At 31.8% G+C, this 12551-nt stretch overlaps 1 long non-coding RNA gene across 1 annotated transcript; it reads right to left on the reverse strand.

Annotated features, from left to right (window-relative positions):
• Positions 1-3604: 3604 nt before the first annotated feature.
• On the reverse strand, positions 3605-11115 carry LOC136274484 (uncharacterized). Its single transcript, XR_010712843.1, has 4 exons — positions 10977-11115; positions 6908-6982; positions 4141-4233; positions 3605-3678 (listed from the first exon to the last, which is right to left on the reverse strand). It is a non-coding gene; the product is annotated as an uncharacterized lncRNA (long non-coding RNA).
• Positions 11116-12551: the final 1436 nt, after the last annotated feature.

The raw sequence follows: 12551 nt of genomic DNA on the forward strand, positions 1-12551 counted from the left end.
TTTGTTTTCGTCAGGGATGTAAATTCGAAGGGGAAGGCTACCAAAGAGGAATACAAGGAAAATTGAGCCACATCGAATTTTAATGATTCCACTTTACATATGATCAACAAGCACAAGCCGAACTATACTAATGTACTCTTTGAAGCAAATAAACATTTTTTTAAAATGTAGTAAACATTTACTTACAGTTGTTTTGTAGTTATCGAAAAGGAATTTTTTTTAACATTTCCATAAAATATATTTCTGTTAAACTTTGAACACGTCTTGAGGCCCCAGTATTAGTCCGGAGGTCACAACTTTATTGATTTCTAATTTACATTATTTAAGGATGCTTGCATAGTAATCTCACAAATAGAAACATTGTAGTTCTAAAGAAGTAGATTTTTAAACATTTTTCTGTATATTTTAAACCTTGAACCCCACCTTGGACCCTATTTTTGTCACTATACTCACTGTTTTGCAATTATCTCCCTTTTTAAAAAGGTTACGCCCTTTTTTGACACTTTAGAATTCCCTTCCCATAAGGATGTTTTGTACTAAGTTTGGTTAAATTTGGTTCAGTGGTTTTAGAGCAGACGACAAAAATGTGAAAAAGTTTACAGACGGACTGACAACAAGTGATCAGTCAAGTTCACTTGAACCTTCTGTTCAGGTGAGCTAAAAACGAAGGAAGATGAGGTAGATAACATATTAGTATATCTATATAGTTGTCGTTTGTCTGTATGAGTTGTAAAAGATTGTGGAGATGATGTGTCATGATTGTCATGATATTTGGGCAAGTTCAAGGTCACTGAAAGGAAAAATGCATCATAAAGGACCTATTACTTTTTTAAAAGAACATTGGAAGTTCCCACTTCACACAAGGGTTGTTTATGACCTGAGAGTGTGTCATGATTTTGACCCAATGTCATTTAAGTTCAAGGTCACTGTAAAAATACATAGTTCCCATGTAATGAAAAAAGTTTTGAAGCTTAAACTTGACACAAAAACTGCCTGTGATACGAGAATAAATATGTCTTAACCATGAGCTTTAGTCATTTTTGCAAGTTCAAGGTCACTGGGAAATAAATATGCACTACTTTACATTAGTGAATTACTTGAGTTATTATATTTCTTTGCGGGGCGAATCATTTGTGCGCTTGCTTAAAGTTCCTCTAGTTATTATCTCTTTTCACAACGAAAACCCTTTCAGAAAATTATCCTTTGATCTGGTGTACTTACCATTTTCTTTTATTGCACTTTTCATCTGTCAACTCAAAATACCAGCAATTCCTGTCTAAAAAATTAAATATATGTTTAATTGTTAGGTGTATCTAAGAGTACCATACAAATACGGTATATACTAAAATAAATTGATAATAAGGACCCCGCTCTGCGGGCGCCCTATAGTGATCATTCTGTCCGTCGGACATCGTTTGTCGGGAGCATATCATCTCTCCCCTTGGCCCAATCTAGCTTATTCTTCATCGAAAGGGTGCATTAGGGTAAAGGGTGTGCATTGACCTCGAACCATGTTTTCAGGTCTACGGTTAAAGTAATAGCAGAATTATATATAAATTAAATCCTTTTCCAGTGCATATCTTCTCCCCCTTGGTCCAATCTGACTCATTCTTCACTCATAGAGTGTTTATGGTCATAGAATGAGCAGTGACCTTGAGGTCTGGGTCATATCAGTCTGATAAAAAATAATTTTCTCAGAGCATATATACTTTCCTCCTAGCCCTATTTGGCTCATGATTTACATAATCAGAGCTTTTGACTAAAATGTGTAGTAACCTTGAATCAATAATCAAGATCGAATATGAAAGTCATAGCACATCTATATGAAAAATCCTCTTCCAGATATATATCGTCCCTCTTTTTCCTCCAATCAGGCTCATACTTCACCCAAATGGTGCCTTTGATCAAAGGATACGCAGTGACCAATGGATGTTTGTATGTCAGATGTCAAGGTCATATCAGATTACACAAAATTCCTTTTTAAGAATATATATATACTTTGCACTTAGCCCTATTTGGGTAATACTTTACTTAAACAGAGATTTTTGGTTAATGACGTGCAGTGACCTTGAACCAAGTCAATGTGAAGGTCAAATCGGATCTCTTTACAATCTTTTTTATACCATATATTATTTCCATTTTCTTAATCTTGGTCATATTGAACAAAAATGCTGTATGTAAGAGGTAATGAGATTGAATTAGAAGTTCTATTCTAGCTGGAAATTCTATAAGTTATAGATCAAGGTCAAATCCGAATTCTCTGAAATTCCTTTCATCTTATTGTCCATTATTAAAGCGGGGCCCTTAACTTTGGGACATTCACTATCTCAATGTTGTCTAGTTTTTTTTATATTATTCATTTATTTTATTTATTACAAAATTGAAACCATGTGCATTTTTCTTTGTGTTTTTTTTTAATAGCTGTAGATCAAAATGAAAAATTGTGTATTTAAATGTACATGCATTATCTTAATAATTACTTTTTTATATTATTTTAAAAACAAAAAGTCACCAGCAACTTTAATTCAAATATATTCACCATTATCCTAAAAATGAAGCTCATATTCTCAAAATATTATCTTTATTTACTTTCATATTTTAGGGGTACGACTGCATTAAACTACTTTAGTATCTAAACATTTTTTCAATGATGTTTAATGAAGATAAAACCATGTGACATGTGTTTAAGTTAGAACATCCAGAACAGTTTTCCCAACTCGAGGTAATTAGGCTCTATGGATGAATGTAAATTCTAAGAAAACTGAAAAAGTGACTACAAATTTAATTACATGCAACATCATTTGAATACACTTATGCTTCAATGTATAACAGAACATTCTTTTCATTTTTTCAAAGAATTGATTTTTTGTTTCGGATTCATTAATCCAATGAGTGCATAGGCTCACACCATTTCAGGTGCGAGCTATTGTATAGAGATCAGTTCAATTCCCAAAAGTGTGAAAATCCCCATCATTACATAGAGTAGTTGATTTAAAAAATAAACTTTCAAAAAATGTAAAGCATATTGAAATACGGGTATGATCTTGATTTGCAGCTTAAACCTACTGCATATACAGAAGTTCATTTATTTATTTTTTAATGCAAATTGTACACTTGCACATAAATTGTGCAGTCCTGCCGGTTTAACTTGAATGATAATATAAAAAAAAAATATAATTTATTTCACCTCGCTAAACTCAGTTTTGGGCAACTATTTCGAAGATTTTAAAGAAAGTGTATTGTTCTCGGTGTGATTCTTTTGTTTAGCGAATTGTTCTCTCTCGATGCTGTTCGGTTTTGTGTTTTACTCTTAAAGTCTGCTTTAAAAAGACACATCGGCAATTGGCCTGTCTAGTGCAAGACTTTTTTTTCGCGAAGTCTGGTTAAAAATTGAACCCATCCCGGAATAATGAGATCATAGCAAAAATGAATGCTACAAATATCATTGGTTATTTGATGCACTTGCAAATACCTGTATCAGACATGTGAAAGGACATGACAGTACTACCGTTGCAAGACTACATGTTCCTGTTTTAAGAAGTTTAGAATCAGTCTTGCAAAATACACCAGATGAAATTTGTTTTATTTCGAACGAACCTTTGTCATTTCCTTTTTGATCTATCTTTTTTTCCTCAAATTTTTTCCCTTTATGGCCCCCGTTTTTCAGGTCAATTGTATCTGTTAAGTAAATTTAATAAGGCATTTAAATACCTTCCCGCATTTATGCATGAATTGATCGTAATGCACATCTAATTATTATAAGCTTACATTCATATTGAGGTAATAAACTAAGACAGTACTTATTTAAAGTTGTTTCACAAATATGTATACTTTGGAATCATTTAAATTCATGGGGGCCAATTTTCGTGGATTTTGAATTTTTTGCTTATTCGCGGGGATGTAATTTCATGGATGCGTCGGTTTTCAGTTTCAATAAGATAACGAATTCGTTCAAAATATGTTTTCGTCAGGGATGTAAATTTGGGGGGAGGGGTACCAACGAGGAATACAAGAAAAATTGAGCCACGGCGAATTTTAATGTTTCCACTTAATATATGATCAACAAACACAAGGTGAACTATACTAATGTACTCTGAAGCAATTAAACATTTTACAAAAATGTAGTAAACATTTACTTACCTCTACAAAACCTATTCCCCGATTTTGTGTAAGGGTCGCCTACTTTTTGTCCATTGATATTGTTATTAAAGATTTCAGTTGCACGGCAAAAATCTGACAAAAATTTGATACATGAATACACCACAATATATCAAAAATCCCCATTGCTATTGTTTCCAATGTTTGTATTTGTTTGTATTTGCAGCATAGCAATAAGGTGACGACAAAAACTATTAAATGAGTACATCACAATATTTTAACTTAAGCAGATTGTTATCATCTACATGTACATGTAATTGTTATTGAAGATGTTAACTTCTACGGACATGATATACAATTATATTTACATTTCACATTTTACATGTAAAGTATGTGGAAAGCAACTGCAGATATATCACTATAGTACACACAAGTTACTCAAAGGTTAAGGTCAAGATCTAGTAAATGATCCCAGACTGTCTCTTTGGTGCTAGAACCATTATGACGTCATAATTGATTTGATGAATCTTTTTCTGTATTTTACGGCTTTAAAGGAATTATGTAGAAAATAAAACAATATTTTTACATTCTATGTTTAATCACAGGAAAAGTAATCCCGGTACCTATATTTAATTTGAAATCATTTTAAAGAAGAGGTCAAGAGCTTGTTAGATGCCGTTTTTTGAGAGACTGTAGGCATTCTAGATATATTTTATTAGTAAAAAATGGACAAAACTCCAAGATTTGCTACTTTTATCCTTCATATTTCATAGAAAATGGTTGTTTAAAACATGATTTTTCATTGTGTCTACCAAAATTTTAAGCCCCGGTACAGCCTATGAAACAAAGATATTGTTATGAAGCATCATTAAAAGAGTTTAAATCTTGAATTTCATAAACCTGTAGGCATCTTTCATTTACTAGATCTTGACCTTAAGTGATTAGTTTTATTGTGTCGTCACTACCGTTGAACAGTCTTAAAGTGCGACTTCACAAGTGAAAATAAAAAAAAGCATGCATGTGGCTCTACCAGGATAATACAGTAATTAAATGATATCATGCACATTTGCAGAAAAGGAAAGGAGTTTTAATAAAAAGTAAATATTTGCATTAAATCCTTATTTTTTAAAAGATGTAGTTTCAAAATTGCAACGGTATGTGCAATCAAATTTTAGTAATGCGCTAACGCACGTTACACAATCTGTGTGCTCATACCGTTGAAGTGATAAGACTGTATCAAAAAGCACACGGCGCGTGTGACCGGTCAGCAGAGGATGCTCACTCCTCCTAGGCACCTGATTCTACCTCTATCTATTTGGAGGTCCGTGTTGCTCTGCTTTGAATTTGTATTTCGTTTACTGGATTTTTGAAATGGTTCACGGTTTGTTATTGTCATTTTTTAATCTTTCAAAAAATAAGAAATTAATGCTTAAATGTAACACCAAATACCTTTGAAGAGTTTTATTCCATTTTCATTGGTGTCATTAATTGACAATTATTATAACAGTTAGTGTTTCAAAAAACGACAACAAAACTATCTGTTTCATGATTATATCCTCATTTAAAACCCATGACAACGCATATGATGATGATAATGGGAATTATTCGACAAAAGTGACAGCATAAGCGACTTAAAGTGATATTTCCAGTAGATAATATGAATTATTAATATAATTCTACAAGTGAAAAGTATTAAACTTTCAGAAAAACCACATATCATATCTTTATTATATATTAATCATAGAAATTGAGAATTATCAAATTTAAGACAACTCAAAGTCAATAGTTTTAGTTTCCGTAAAAAGGATTTTTTAAAATTAAATTTGTACATGTGTATGTACAAATAGTTCTATATGTATAAATTTGTGTTTAGATTAACAATACTTCCTTTCGTATGGTTTACACGTACATGTAGTATGAACGCTCTGTAGCATTGCAAATAAAACTGGTAAAATTACACGATGACATGCGGTTATAATCTGTCCCAAAATATCCTCGATTCACATTTTGCTTCATTACTCGATATTTATAAAAGCCTCAGGGCTCAAACGATGTTCAAAGGTGTTCAAAGGTGTGAAAAAATTCCAAGATTTCTCAGTTGACGCGCCCCGGTTAGCTCATCAGTTTTCAATACACTGTTAAAAAATGTGATGTCTGCGCGAGGTATTTCGAGTGACTTCCAAATGGAGAAAAGATGTAAACATTCTCCTTTATAAATCTTCCTAAGAAATCTGTTTTCGTTGCTGGGGATTTTTTCGAGTGAAAATGCTAATGTGTCAATGAAGATATCTTTTAAAATTTCCCCTTCCATCGATTTCAATTGCACTTCTTTCACCGGTATGTGTATTTTTTATTAAAAATCGTTCAAATACGCAAAAATATCTTGGGACAGACTTTAGTACATAATTAAATCTACGATAACAGTCCTGGGGCGTTTAATCACATGATCAGCCAAAAGGCATATACCAAAAGAAATATTGATTGAAGTAAAAATGACAATATTTTCTTGTATCTATCGTGAATACAGATCAATAAGTATTCTGTGATGTTTATGTGTGTATAAGCTCTTGTACTGTACACTTATCCATGATAATGTAACATTAGCAGTGTATTTAATGAATGTAAAACAAACATAAAATCGTACTATCTGTTTCAGAAAAAATAAGAAATATTTTTTTTTTATTCTTATTTAATGAATTAAGTTTAGAATCTAAAAAATATTTGTCCTCATTAGTTTATTGTTAATCGTCATGGTCAGGGGAAACAATAAGAACTCAAAGCTAAAAACTTTTTTTGTAAGACTACTTACGATAAACAGTTACCGGTTCGCTATACCCAGGACTTTCGTCGATTAGGAAATGAACAAGAAACCAAAGTGTTTTGACTGAAAAGAAATCACATAATTCCTATTTAAATTTTTAAACGAATGTTTCCACCAATCATATTTTAACTAATGATAAAAACCCAAGGAGAATGTAATTTTATTATGTAAGTCGATTTTAACTAGTTTTAAGTTTTCTTCCACATGTAGATGACTATCATTTGTGCTTAGTTAGACATTAAAAATAATAAAAACTTATTTGAAAACCAAACATGATCGGATTGTATCTTACACATATGGATTTCTGTTAATAAATATTAAATTAATTTAATCAATTATGTAATTAGTATTTCTTACTTTAAACACTGTATGCTTTTAGTTCGTTGTAAAAGTGCTTAAAGTTTGGTATTTTTTGCCTCTACAGGATTTCAAATCTACGATTTCGTACCCGCTTTATCCATAATATGTTTGTTGTATCCGCAAGATTTTAAAAGGATATGGGCGGCTTCAAAAGACGTTGCCTATTTGCTTGGCCAAGTTTTACTTAAGACATTTTTTTCATAAAAAGGAAGAGGTCCCTTTATATGGAAGATGGACAGATAAGTTAAACTATTCTTGTTTTTATGAGTACCTTTTTGTCATATTTTTTGCTACATTAGAAAATTATGTATTCTTAAATTGTGTGTAGGAGTTAGGAGTGTTTCCTATTCATAATTATATATTTATTTATTACATATTTTGTTTGTATAATATTTGATCTTTGTTGTATTTAAACTTTGTTGTTGTTGTACATCTACCCTGAAAAAAATCAATCATATCAATATAAATTTTCATGTTCATTGTAGCCATAATTTATTTAACTAGTAAAAACAAATTGTGTTACTCTTTATTAAACTGAAATAGACAGGGTCGTGACATTGAATTTCCTTCTACACATCACGATATTAGTTTAAACTAACAGCGAACATGGTTTTTGGGATTTATTTTAATAAACTCTCCTGTGCAGTTACTCTGTCTATGTAGAACGTTGTTTCGACCTAAGCACAAATCGTCCCCGCTGACAAAACGTAGTACTTGGGAACAATTTATAAATTCAATGTATTCAGAAGCATTGTTTTCTTAGGAAATTTATTTATGAATAGCTTTAAAATGGTCGGATTTTAAATGGAACGACCAATTAATATGATATTTGTTTTCGTCGTGTGTATACCTACGCCAGAGTACAATAAGACTGGTTCGCTGTCATTGATAACCAAAAGGCCATTTCTACATCGGTAGCGTTTGGAATCAAGGGGAGAATATCCTAACTTAAGATAAAACTAGTACTGGCATAAACTTTATTATGATTATTTGTTTGAATACAATTTTCCATAAATAATATGTTGTAGAACTCTTTTGTATTAAAAACCAAAAAAAATAATTATTTTGACGTCACACCATCTATTCCGGTTTGGTTTACATATACAAATGAATGTACACAGTTTTCTGAATATAATTAACGCTGGTTTATGGCTTTCTGTTACTCAAATAATCGACTAAGCAAAATTGATAATGTTTGAGTTCACACGTCAATCTAAAGAATAAATACATGTATCATTGTATGCATAAATATATGCATTTTCATAAGTAAATGACAGCTGTTAATCTGCTATCATTCAAAGTTGAAAACGACATCGATTTAATTTTGTATTCCAAGTCAAGTTCCTCGCTAACTGAATAAATGTTATAATTGTAATCGGGATGTTTAAAATTCATTCTTTAAAGTCGGAATTACCATGTCGAAATAACGACGACAGACATTTCTATGATACTTGGCATCAGTTGACAATTTCTACATTTACGCGGAGATTTCTCCGACACTAACCTCCGCTTTTAGATTTCAACGAACATGCTCCATTTGACGTTAGTTTGTACAGTCGTTTTACCGGTAACGAATATTCGCCAGTATCGAATAATTTTTAGAAAAAAATATTTGTGAAAAACGAAGTTAAAGTTTTAAAAAATCCAATGTAGGTAATTATAATACAGAAACAAATATTCTATTTGTGTGTGGAGTTGTTTTACATTTGCACGATTATTTACCGTTTTATTTACAAATTAAAAAGGTGACCCAGATATGAACTGCCGGAAGTGCACGGCAGAAAAAACGAAAGTGTAAAAACAATTAAACCTAACTATGAAAATAAGTTTGTTCTTGAACCCTTTTTAGTGGATAATTAGTAATTATAATCCATTTAATGAGATTATGCATCATATCAAATAATAATTGAGCTTTGAATGAAATTACGACATCAGATAGAACCACGTGTAGTTTTCCTAGTATCGGTTCAATGCGAGAGAAGTATTATTTGGCTGGATATATTGATAGATATACGGGCAAAACAATGGCAGATTGGCAACTAATTATCATCCATTACTATTATAAAGTGTTTTCATGAAAATTCAATTTCATAAAGTAACGTAAAATGAAAACTGTTCAAGTCCAGTTTCAATTTGACGGGAAAACTGTACTATAAAAATAACGATCATATTATTTGTTTAAATAACATATTTCCACAATTATTTTTCCTTCTTCATTCATAAGTCTATTGACATGTACCTCTAGTGCATTTAAAAAATTAATTCGCCCCAAAATATTCTGTCAGAAGTGATAGAGGGCGCTTGATTCGATACTGGAAAACGTATTCGAAACTAGGAAAATGGAGGGGATGTTGAATTAACTATCTCCGTAATTCATCCTTTATATTTTCGTAACTTTGATACTACAGTTTAGAAGGTTAAAGAAACGTGATTTAAACAAAAAATAAAAACATTTGGAATTCCTATAATAATAGTCGCACGCACGACGAAACCGCATACTGATTCGTTACCGGTAAAATGACTGTAGTTTGCAAAGGTAAAAGAACGGTCTCAAATCAATATCGTTTCAAATTTTCCAGAACTTGTCATTTAGAGCGAATATCATGATTTACTAATACTGATGTTATGTTGATAAGACAAACTGGAATAGATGATGTGACGTCATAGATTAAAGTTCAATGGCAGCCCCCATGGCGGCGGGAAATTTAAATTAAGCGATGGATTTTCTTGATTTATTTATTGTTCCGGGGTTTTTAATGAAAATAAATACGATTTACAATTATAGTAGATGATAATTAATTGATTTATTGTACAACATAGTTTTAGTTTCCTTCTTCTTTAAATTGCTGTTACATTATGCATCGTAGCGTTCAATAGCGTTCATTTTATCTCATAATATTACAAAACATGATTCATAAGCTAGGGGTATTTCGTCTATAACTCGGAATTCTTGTCCGAAATGCCCGATAATTCATATTAGAAAAAAATGTATTATTTGAATACAGCTAAGATAAGAAAATACTTGCCATGCGAAATTACATATTTCAGATTTTAAATTAAATAATCAATGATTATACACAGTATTTTGTGTTTTCTAAACTTTAATGTAGCAAGGATCACATATTTTATACCCTTGTATTTAATAATGCACTGATGATTTGACTTATCCAAAGTTTACAAAAGTTATGTCCCTTGGTCGCCATGTTTGGTGAAAAACTGAGTGATTTCTCAAAATGGCCTTTGTAGTTTAGAGGTTCGTAACTTTGTCATAAAATTTCCGTTCCCGTTCTATTTTAATAGCAAAATGATGGGGCAAACCACACATAGAAGGAATGAATTCAATTCAAGTAGATTTTATCACAGGACGCAACGTTTGGTTGCATGGAAAAGGGGAAAGTTGGGGTTATCCCTTTTACCCTTTGGGTTGACCCAGCAAAGAGAAAGTGTGGAGTGGTCTATTTAATAAGGAAGGCTCAGTATTCAAAGCTATTAATAATATCATATTCTCTTAATCGCACTGTTCTGCATTTACATGTACCTGGTGTTTATAAAACCTTCTATATTTTCTATAATTCAGATCGACAAATTCTTCTAGATATTAACAGATTTAATGGCATTAATTCATTTCTTTAACAACTTATATGGTTCATTCTCTAAAACAGTTATAAAATAGAAAAAAAATACTTGTAAAACTTACAAGCTTTAGGTGCCATGCCACAAGTTGTAGTTGTTCTACTTGGCTGTATGAAATAACTATTTGTATTTGTCGAAAGCAATGCGATGTTACATCATAGTGTAAACTATATTTTTGTGCACATTTGTATACTTCGTCCGATCCTTTCCTTCCTGCTTTTCGAATCGTGCCGTTATTAGAAAGGGCGACACATTTATCTCGAGCTGAGTGTTTGAAACCAATGTTATTTCCTATGATACACACCCGTTGTATTACTACGACACTGAATAAAGGATTTGGTATTTTTAGCACATACAAGGCAACATGATGATTTAATGAGCTTAATTCTGAAAAACAAATATGTAGTCGTTACGTTTATATTTAGTGTTTATTAAGTTATTAGTTACGTGCTCGTTTTGTAGGTAAATATGATATTTCATGTAGTTCTTAAGGTCACCAAAGTCACTCAGGTGACCTAATGCAATTGGTCTTCGTCCGTCGTCGTGCGTCGTCCATCGTGCTCTAATAATTTTACATTTTTTATAAACTTCTTTTTGAAAAATTTAAGACTACATGTTACCATTTTTAGTGGAAAGAATCTCAATGGCAAGAGAAATCTAAATTGTGAAATTCATGGCTTTACCACTCCGGGGCCTCATAGGCGGGGCCAAATACGCAGAGAAATGCCAAATCTTCTTCTCTACCCCCACACATGTGTAAAAAAAAAAACTAAATGCATGGTTATGATGTCCATGAAGCCCTCTATCAAAATTGTAAAATTCATGGCCCCTAGGTCAGGGCTTCAGGCCTTAGGATGGGACAATATAGTAATACACAGGGAAAAGTGGCTCGCATAATTTTCATGCGATTTCCTTTTTGCATGAAAATCATGCGCTAATCATGCGAAAATCAGATGAAAAGTTTCTCATGCAAATATCATGTGAATATGTTCGCATGATATTCGCATGAAAAATGTACAATTTTCATGCGAATAATTTTTCGTATGTTTTTCATGCGATTAGATATTTGTGTCACATTCATATAAAAATTAGAATAGAGTTTACATTTTATCAAAATATAAATGTTTTCAAAACTTTTAAAGTCTTTGTTTATGTAAACATGTAAAACTTTGCCTTTACAATAGTCATTCACACCAACTGAGAGTTATATCTCTCTTCTTAGAAGGTAAGTAAACATTAAGATTTTATTACATGTGTAATACTGTGCTGATTGCATTGGTCATTATTTAGGATACATACTTTAAGTCTTATGTTTTTGAGATACAATTTATGAGTTTGCGTGTACCAAACCTGTTGAACGCAGTAAGTGAATTACATATAGGAAAATTTCCAGCTATATATTCAAACATAAAATTAATTATTTCTATGCTAGACATTGAAAATTCACTGAAAATTGTTAACACTGTGATACAAGTTTTCCATGATTCCAAGTGATATTGCACAGATGACAGTATATTTCAAAAGAATCCAGGCCTTTGTGGTCTCAAGTTTCAGTGTGTACCAATGTTATTGGACTGATGTTGGTGTATCACTCTGGTGTCTGTATCATGTGCCTTTATCTTCCTTCTTCTGTAGCATG

The sequence above is a fragment of the Magallana gigas genome, chromosome 4 (assembly GCF_963853765.1).
Source record: "Magallana gigas chromosome 4, xbMagGiga1.1, whole genome shotgun sequence".
Lineage (NCBI taxonomy): Eukaryota > Metazoa > Mollusca > Bivalvia > Ostreida > Ostreidae > Magallana > Magallana gigas.